General features: G+C 38.2%; 1 pseudogene; it reads left to right on the top strand.

The window, feature by feature from the left end:
- Positions 1-1290: 1290 nt before the first annotated feature.
- LOC140622002 (small ribosomal subunit protein eS6-like) lies at positions 1291-2105 on the top strand (annotated as a pseudogene).
- Positions 2106-10837: the final 8732 nt, after the last annotated feature.

The raw sequence follows: 10837 nt of genomic DNA, 5'->3' as shown, positions 1-10837 counted from the left end.
TAGAGATTAAGAAAGCTAATTTATAGTGGAAATGCCTGCAGGTGAGAGAAGGGAGGGTAGTGGGTATAAAATGAAGCCAGGTTAGAAGCAGACCTTGGCATTATGAGTTTGAACAAACATAACAAGAGTTCTTTCCCTCACTGGCAATAATGAAGGAGTGAACTGCCAAAAACTACTACTACCTGCCTGGAAGGCAACAGACACAACTAGTTCTGCACCTCTGGGTGCAAAGAGCATGAACACATTTGGAGGGGTTCCTCAAAGCTCCCGCTACAAGACTTTCCCATCTGCTGACTGCCAGGACTGTGTCATCATTTAGGTTAAGCATTGTGTTGTCACTGCTAAAAAACAAATATGTTAAACTAGTAGTATCCATGAATAGTTTGATGTTGTTCGCTGGGAAAAGTAATGGAACTAAATTCTGATGGATGAAAAGGAGGAAAGGAAAAAAATATGAATTATGAAAATTGCATTGGGCAGTTGAGAGATGCCCCTGAATGGAGAGAGATGAGAAGGAATTCCCCAAACCCACTCTGCCTCCTCCCCTTCTCAGCTCCTCAAAAGAGGGGCTTCCAGGGGCCCATGGCAAGCCCTGCTTACCCCCCAGGTAGCTGGGCAACAACACCATAGAACACTAGAGCAAAGACCTGGGTTGAAATCCTGGCTCAGCTACTAACAAGCTGTGACTTGGGCACATCAAACTTTCTAAGTCTCTGTCACCTCAATTCTAATTTGGGATTAATGTGAACCCCCTCACAGAGTGGGTGTGAGGCTTAAATGAGATAACATATGGGAAAGCACCTTGTTAAATGTGTTTTTTTAACTGCTATATAAATAAGTTATTATTAGTTGAGCAGATTGGAAAAATAGCTTTAGCTTTTTGATTTCCAATTTTGAGATTATATATGTGTGTGTGTGTGTGTGTGTGTGTATAACTGCATTCTACAAAATAATACTACTTAAAATATTATTTTAAAAAATACTTCAAGATAGCCCCAGGAAAAGCAGGGAAAAGGGTTATAGAGTCGTGGGTCGGGAATACAGAGGAATCTAGATTCTCTTCTGGGAGAATCACAATATACCTTAGCACATTGAAGGCTCTAGAGAGTCCTACAAGAATGAACCCAATATAAGGCTATTTGATATGGAATTTTCCAAACTGTTTGAAACACAGAAACTTCCTTTCCTCTAACACTTCTTCAAATCCAATGGAAACAGTGATTCAAAAAATAAATTTTGAGAAAACCAGCTGTTTTTCATAGCATCTCAGGGGTGGTAGGCTGCTTTAAAATGAAGCTGAACATCTCTTTACCAGCTACTAGCTGCCAGAAACTCACTGAAGTGGATGGTGAACACAGACTTCATACCTTTTATGAGAAGTATATGGCCATAGAAGTTGCAGCTAATGCTCTGGGTGAAGAATGGAAGGTTTATGGGGTTCAAATCAGTGATGGTGATGACAAACAAGGCTTCCCCATGAAGCAGGGTGTCCACCTGCTGCTGAGTAAGGGGCATTCCAGTTACAGACCAAGGAGGACTGAACAAAGAAGGTGCAAATCTGTTCAGGGTTGTAGGGTGAATACCAACCTCAGTATTCCCAACTTGGTCATTGTAAAACAAAAAAAGGGGGGGGGGGGGCGAGGGCAGAAGAATGTTCTAGACTCACTGATACGACTGTGCCTTGTGTCCCGGGGCCAAAAGAAAATAGCAGAATCTGCAAACTTTTTAATCTCTCTAAAGAAGATGTGATCTGCCAGTATGTTATGAGAAAGGCCTTAAACAAAGAAGGTAAGAAACCCAGAACCATAGCACCCAAGATTCAGCATCCTGTTACTCAGCATGACCTCCAACATAAATGTTGGCATATTGCTCTGAAGAAACAATGTACTATGAAAAACATGGAAGAGGCTGCAGAATATGCTAAACTTTTGGCCAAGAGAATGAAGGAGGCCGAAGAAACACACCAGCAACAGATTGCCAAGAGTCAGAGGTTGTCCTCTCTGACAGCCTCTACCTCCAAGTCTGAATCCAGTCAAAAATTAGATTGTCTAAGAGTAACAAATAAATACAATCAGACACCAAATCTCAAAAAACACATTTTTTGAGTAATACAGTAAAAGCTGATTCTTAATGTTTAAAAAAATATAATATTAAAGCATCATGTTCTGCACATCCAGCTTTTTACTATGCTTGACCAGTAAGGAAGAAGATGCTCCACGCAGATGCTTCTGTTGAGAACAAGGTCTGAATCTGTGCAGTTTAATCTGCACCTTTGATAACACTCAGTCTCTCAATTCTCTTGATGATCGCTACTCTCCTGCCTTTGTTTTATCTAGAATTTGATTTTCTGTTTGGTGCTGTCTTCTCGGGTCTTCTATTTTGTCTCCTTCAGGAAATGCACCCTTAAATCGCCATCAAAAAAGCCTGTAATCATTTCACCAGCTACCAGTACTGTCTTGTCTGGAGAAAACCCCTGAGGGAGTAGGCCCTCCAGGGGCTTCCTCCTGTCTCCTATCCCTACCTTCCACATACATACTCACCAGACTGCCCTGAGATCAAGAATCCCGGAGAGAAGTTTCATTTTTCTTTGGAAAACATAAAACATCCTAATCACTTAAGGGAATTTTAATAATTGACTATCATACCAGTAGTTTCTAACACTGACCAGCCTAAACTCAAGCAGAGCAGAGTGGGATGCTCCATTCCATCTATAGCCATTACTAACAGACTTTTATTATCAATTGAGGAATTTATGTTTTCAAAAATAACTAAGAAATAAAGTTGCACTACCCAATCCAAGTGATACATACACATGGTCTCTGTTGACAGTGATGTTGATAGGGCATTTCTAGTTCACTATACCTAAATATAAATAAGCCTGAGTAAAATCTCACAAGACACACACACACACACACACACACACACGCATCATACACTTCAAACGGCAAGCAAAAACTCATCTATACTATTCTTCAAAAACAGTGAACCATATTCTGCAGTAGAGCATGTTAACATTTTTATCCAGGATTTCTTTTTTCAAACTATGTTCATCAGGTTCCATAAGAGAAAATAGGACTTGAACTTGTAATTAAAAAAAAAAAAAAAAAAAAAAAGGAGAAGTTTTACATCTTACCTTGTACCTACTAGAATAAATTAGTCTCATATTTTTAAAAAATTAATTAAAGAAACAAACCACTTATGGCAGCAAGAAATGAAAAAGAAGAAATGAGTGCATACAAGATTTGGCCATTTCAATGATATAACATTTCCTTTTCCTTTGAGTTTTCAGCCTCTTTCCATTATCTTGTAGCTGTATCTTTACTTTTTTGTCTTTTAAGTATAATTAACATACAAAATTGGGATCCCTGAGTGGCGCAGTGGTTTGGCGCCTGCCTTTGGCCCAGGGCGCGATCCGGGAGACCCTGGATCAAATCCCACATCGGGCTCCCAGTGCATGGAGCCTGTTTCTCCCTCTGCCTGTGTCTCCGCCCCTCTCTCTCTCTCTCTCTCTGTGTGACTATCATAAATAAATAAAAATTTTTAAAAAAAGAAAAAAAAATTAAAACATACAAAATTATACTAGTTTAAGGTGTACAACATTGATTCAAGAATTCTATGTATGGGCATCCCTGGTGGCTCAGCGGTTTAGCACCGCCTTCAGCCCAGGGTGTGATCCTGGAGTCCAGGGATCGGGTCCCATGTCAGGCTCCCTGCATGGAGCCTGCTTCTCCCTCTGCCTGTGTCTGTTCCTCTCTCTCTGTGTGTCTTTCATGAATAAATAAAACCTTAAAAAAAAAGAATTCTATTACTCAATGCTCACCATGATAAGTATAGTCACCATCTGTCACCATAAAACGTTATTACAGTATTATTGATTATATTCCCTATATTGTACTTTTCATCCCCATGATTTATTTTATAACTAGAAGTCAGTACCTCTTAATCCCCTTCATTTAGTTCACCCATTCCCATACCCGCCTTCCTTTTGGCAACCATCAGTTTGTCTATTTAAGTGTCTCTTTTTTGTTTTGTTCTTTATATTCTACATCTAAGTTAAATTTCATGGTATTTGTCTGTCTCTGTCTGATTTATTTCACTTAGCCCTCTAGGTCTATCCATGCTGTTGAAAATGGCAAGATCTCATTATTTTTATGGTTGAATAATATTCCATTGTATACATATACCACTCTTCTTTATTCATTCATCTATCAATGGACATTTGGGCTGCTTCCATATCTTGACTGTTGGAAATAATGCTGCAATATACATTCAGGTGCACACATCTTTTGACTTAGTGTTTTTTGTTTTCTTTAGCTAAATATCGAGTAGTGGAATTACTGGATCCTGAGGTATTTCTATTTTTCATTTTTTAAGAAAGCTTCACACTGTTTTCCACAGTGGCTGCACAAAATTACAGTCCCACCAACAATGCACAAAAGTTCCATTTTCCCCACATCTTTGCCAACACTACTATTTCTTGTATTTTTATAGTAGCCATTCTGACTTGTACAAGGTCATATTTCATTGTGGTTTTGATTTGCATTTCCCTGATGGGTGATGTTGAGCACCTCTTCTATTGGCCATCTGTATATCTTCTTTGGAAAAGCGCCTATTCAGATCCTCTGCCCCATTTTTAATCAGATTGTTTGGCTTTTGACATTGAGTTGTAGAAGTTCTTCATATATTTTTTGTATTTTCCATTTACTGGACATATGATTTGCTAATATCTTCTCCCATTCATCAGGTTGCCTTTTAGTCTTGTTATTTCCCTCCTTGTTATTGTGCAGAAGCCTTTTATTTTGAAGTAGTCCCAATAGTTTATTTTTGCTTTTGTTTCCCTTGCCTCAGGAGACATATCCAAAAATATGCTGCTAATGGCAATGTCCAAGAGATTACTGCCTATGTCTTCTTTTAGGGGTTTTAAGGTTTCAGGGCTCATATTTAGATCTTTAAATCATCTTAAGTTTATTTTTGTGTATGGCATAAGAAAGTGGTCTAGTTTCATTCTTCTGTGTCTAGCTGTCCAGTTTTCCTACTGTATGTTGAAGAGACTGTCTTTTCCCCCATTGTACTCTTGTCTCCTTTGTCATAGATTAAGTGACCATATATGAGTATGGGTATATCTCTGAGCTCTCTACCCTGTTCCATTGATGTGCGTCTATTGTTGTGCCAATATCAGACTATTTTTATTCCTATAACTCCATAGTATATCTTGAAATCTGGAATTGAGATACCTACACGTAGCTCTACCTTTAAGACACACTTTGCCTATGAAATGCCCCTCTTAAAATCTTCAGTGGCATTACATATCTGAGGATTTGCAATCCAAATTACTTAGCTTGGCAAATAATGGGTGGCATGGCATTAATCTACAATTGTATTTGCCACAATTACTAAGTCCAACTCCCCCCATCATGACCTCATTTCTGCATCCCTTTTAGTGTGTTTTTGAGAATACTGTTCATCATATTATAATGATTTGTTTTCTTGTCTCCATAACTGGAATATAAGCTTTTTGATAATAGAGATACATATTTCTTACACAGCTTAGAAACACTCAATACATACGCACATTTAATGAGCAAAGTCTTAATTGAAGAGACTCATTAAGCTCATACTTTCTGTAGGAAGATTGTTTTCTCAGTATCCTGACCAGGCTTAAACGCTAAAAAGATTAAGTCCCTTTTAGAAATAGGACATCAACTACTTTTTTCATAAATAAAAAAGTACATACACTTTAAAGAAACAGCACGCACAGTTGTCGAAAGGACAAACTGGAGAACTGGAATGCCTGAGTCCACACCCTGGCCCCATCATTTACTACATGCATCTCAGCTAAGTTACTTAACCTTCCTTTACCTACAGAGGTGTCATCTCTAAAAGGGGACTATTCATGGCACTTACCTTATAGGATTGTTGTATTAAATGAGCCCACATGCATAAAACTCTTAGCATGAATCATATAAGCCTCAAGAGTGTTAGGTCATTCTGCTCTAAGGTTGTCATATTCACAATATCAGGCAATTCTCATGCAGCCTTTTTTAAATTGCATCTTATGTTTACTAACATTGGCCATGCAAGGCATACCAGCAAGAGTGTACTCACAAAAGCACTTTTAAAGCTGCTGTTTTCAAATCAGTGCCAGGGCAGTAAATTTTCTGCATGGATTCTAAAGAGTAGAAAACCCTTTTAGTCAGCTCACAAGAAGATGTCAGACAGTTAATGCTTTACTTTCCTCATAAATGGTCTACCCATCCCCCCTCACTGCACTTGTCCCAATCCCTGTCAATATGGCCCTTTCTGCCAAATTATGTAAAGCAGAAGAAACTCTGCTTAACCTTAACACAAACCTGCTAGAACCTTTTGGAGGGCTTAAGGCTCTAATTCAATGCATCTTTATGTGGCAAACAAAAGGACACTGGATTTTACACGGTCAGCTCATGTCAAGAACACATATCAATTTATCTCCATAATATAACCTGTTCCATTTCATAGGATTGCCTAACAATGCTCATTTATGACTGCAGATTAATAAGTGTGTTCAATTAATGACTGCATTTTTTCCAAATTAAATCTCCTTCCCACACTAATTTTATAATTCAATTAAAATAAGCCATCAAGTTTTCTTAGCATGATTTGCTTTTTATAAACCCCCTGCCATTTTTTTCTCCATTGTCATTGTTTTACTAGGCCTACTGCTGAAATGTAGCTGTGGTTAAAAAGGAAATGTTTTCTAAACTTCCTATATTACTTTGCCAGAGCTGCTGTAACAAAGTACCACAGACTTTGAGGCTTAAGGCTCAGAATTTTATTGTCTCACAGTTCTGGAAGCTAGAAGTCTGAGATGAAGTTGTCAGCAGAGCTGCTTCCTTTGGAGGGCTGTAAGGAAAACTTCTAGTAGTTTGCTATCAGTCCTCGGCTTTCCTTTGCTTGTGGATGCATCGGCCTGAACATCTTCCCGTGATGTTCTCCCTAAGTGCATGCCTCTGTGCCCAAATTTCACCCTCTCTTTTTAAAAATATTTTATTTGGGGCAGCCTGGGTGGCTCAGCGGTTCAGGTCCACCTTCGGTCCAGGGTGTGATCCTGGAGACCCGGGATCGAGGCCCACGTCGGACTCCCTGCATGGAGCCTGCTTCTCTCTCTGCTTGTCTGTGTGTGTGTGTGTCTCTCTCTCTCTGTGTGTCTCTCATAAATAAATAAATAAAATCTTAAAAAAAATAAAAATAAAAATATTTCATTTGCTTATTTGACAGAGAGAGAGAGCACAAGCAGGGGGAGCAGCTGGCACAAGCAAAGAGAGAAGGAGAAGCAGACTCCCGGCCAAGCAGCGAGCCTAATGCAGGACTGGCTCCATCCCAGGACTCCAGGATCCTGACGTGAGTCAAAGGCAGATGCTTAACTGACTGAGCCACCCAGGTGCCCTCGAGTTTCCCCTTTTTATAAAGACATCAGTCATATTGGATTAGGGGACTGCCCTACCCCAGTATCTTAACTAATTACATCTGCAAAATCCATATTTCCACATAAAGTCACATTCTGAACTACTAGGGATTAGGAATGCAACATATGAATTGGCAGGGGGACCTATGCCAACCTATGCTACTTCCCAGATTCAAAATGCTTTTATAGACAAATCACTTTGAAAATCCTTTGGTCCAACCACCTATTCACATAGAACAGATATATCATGCAGAGAGCTCACTGGACTCCTTGAGAAACCTACTGATTGACTCTAAATCATACCTGTGATCCAATACTTAGGGTTTGCTCAGATTTCCCACAGGATAGGAAGCAAAGTAACAACAGGAGCCTTTTCTGCTTTACTTCATGCACTTTCTCTAAAGATTCTCAGAGAATTTGGGTGGCTCAGTTGGTTAAACATCTGACTCTTGATATCAGCTCAGGTCATGATCTCAGGGTTGTGAGATCAAGCCCCTAGTCATGCTCTGCACTGGGCATGGAGCCTGCTTAAGAATGTTTCTCTCCCTCTCCCTCTGCCCCTTCTCCTTCCTTCTAAAAAAAAAAAAAAAAAAAAAACCTCAGAGAATTTGCAGTCCAAAGGTAGTAATGCTTGGATAATGTTTTCCAAATTACAGATCACATGCATTATCACATATGACTCTCACAAGTAACAACCTAGCAGACAGACAGGCAATTATGTCAAGTACTTTTATAAGGGGACCATGAGTTGAAGGTTAAGCTTCCAGGCTCTGAAGATAGAACACATGGATATGGATCCCATATCTCCTGCTTCCTGGTTGTTTGACCTTGGACAAGTCTGTATCTCTTTGTCAGGTACAAAAATGGGGCAAATAAGAGTACTCACTTCATAGACTTGTAAGGATTAATAATTTAATCCACATAATTTGTTCAGAATGGTGTCTGGTACATGAAAGGGGTTAAAAATGTGAGATGTCATTTTACAAATGATAATATTAAAGCTCAGGGACATAAAATGACTTCCTCAAGATAAGAAGTCAGTAATGAAAACCAACCTCAACTCCAGAACTTCTGCAGGCTCTCCATGTCACCAAATAGGATTCCACCATCTTTAAAGTGCAAAAACATCACACTTGGAAGTAATGGAGACATTGGGTACTCTGACATAGGAGTAGAGAAACACTGAATACTGTTGTAAGCTCAAGAAATCCCAAATGCTCAGGGCACCTGGGTGCCTCAGTCAGGTAAGCATCTGACTTGATTTTGGCTCAGGTCATGATCTCTGGGTCATGGGAATCCAGCCCCACATTGGACTGGGTGCTCAGCAGGGAGTCTGTTTGAGATTCTCTCTCTTCCTCTCCCTCAGCCCCTCCCCCAAGCACTCATTGTCTCTCTCTGTCTCTCTCTCTCCCTCTCTCTTTCGAGCAAAAATAAGTAAATCTTAAAAAAAAAATAAAATAAAATAAATACCAACTGCCTGCTCAGATGCTAAATTTAGGGAAGGCAAAGTCCCTGCAGAGCCCTATCAATTAGCAACTTGTGCAGCCAGTTCCAAAACAGCTGGTTTGGCTGCACCAAGAAAAGCTAAGGAATTGCTGCCCTGGCTCTAAACAAGGCCCATTTTTTTTTTCTTTTTGCCATATCCTGCACACATCTCTTATTGCAGCCAAGAAAACTACCATTATTATAATTATAATATTAATATTATTATTATTATTATTTCTTGAATTTGCTGTGCTTTTCATATGTCCAGGAAATATTCTATATCCTATGTCCCAATTTCATATTCATGTTCTGTTTATCTTTAAGAATGAGTTGTATTTTGTATTTTTAACTCTTCTGAAATAACTTCTCTGATTGCCTGGCATGATACAGATGGACCTGCCCCTGTTTTGTTCTAGGATAGAATCATACTGCATCATAGCCCTTGTGAGCTACATTATAATCCCTGATTTCCTGGTCTCTATTCCCCACCACACTAAGGACACCATATTTGTTTTGGTAGCTGCGGTATCTTGCACAGAGCATGGTATATATTTACTAACTAGAAGATTGACTAGAAGAATTAATTAATTCATTAATTAATATATGAATAAAAGAGACAAGAAGACCTCAGAGTCTTAGCATCCAACCATTAGGCACATTATGATTCAACTTGACTTCTGACCAGAGACAAGGAAGATAGAATAAATGAGGAGAAAAGGTGTGACTTTGTGTGTGATATTAATCAGTTAATGAAGCTCCAAGTTGTTCCGTCTGGATTCATAGAATTAAAAAAGAGAGAAAACTCCACCATCTATCCAGCCTGATTTGCATGTGTTCAAATCTTCAAAGTATTCCCTTTGATTCCTTTAATCAATAACTATTTTAGAAAGCTCTTCATTACTTCCTAATTGTCCAAATTCATTTTCTTCATTTTTCCTTATTAGAGGCAGATTTTTCAAATGAGTTAAGTAGATCAGCAATTTTAGAATCATTATTAACTTCAAGCATTTCTCTCAGTTATTAGCATGTCCCTTCTCTCTCCAGGACTAGATTATTTTCTCCATTTTTAATAGGCCATCTGGTTCATTTTCTAGACTTTTTCCCTCAAACATCTCTAATTAAGTTAACATTACTCTATCCTAAGCCCAATCCATGTTTACAATAACCCCGATCCCAGAAACTTTGATTTATCATATCTCTGGTTTTGAATGAAGATGCAAGTGATTCCCTATTTTGTTAACATGTCAAAAAAATAAGTAAATAATTAGCATTTATCTAGATTTTAATCCATCCTAACCAAATAAGTTGGTAAAGTCATTACCATGGCCCGCAAAAATTTTACAAATAATTTAAATGAAATTTTGATACTTAAGTACATTAAAATAAAAAATACACGTATTTGTTGACTCTAACAATTCTACTTCTGAAAATCTGTATCACAGAAATAAAGTACCATATTACTGTGTCAAAAACTTGGAAACAATAAGAATGGTCATTAAAAAATGGTTGGTTGAAAATGTTCGGTACCTCTATACTATTTATACAGCTGTTTGTATATGAATACGTGAGCACAGAGAAAGATAGAAAAGAGGATTCAGCAGGTTGTTACTGGGGAGGAGAAAAGAAGGTGGAAGAGAAGAGGGAGAAGAAAGGAGAAAGTTTTAAAAAAAGGGGGGGCATTCATAGCAAACCATATATAGGATATAATCTCATTTATGTAAAATTGCATATATGTGTATTACTATTAATAAATAAACATAAAAGAATGACCTGAGGGCAATAGGACTGCATTTTTACTTTATTGTATATATGATAATGTTTTATAATTTAATGTTTTTCAAAATTTGAATTAATTTTATCATTTGAATTATTGTTTGTACAATTTGAAAACAACATTAAAGTTATTTTCAT

This window comes from Canis lupus, chromosome 31 (assembly GCF_048164855.1).
Source record: "Canis lupus baileyi chromosome 31, mCanLup2.hap1, whole genome shotgun sequence".
Lineage (NCBI taxonomy): Eukaryota > Metazoa > Chordata > Mammalia > Carnivora > Canidae > Canis > Canis lupus.
This window is presented reverse-complemented; position numbering and strand designations above follow the sequence as displayed.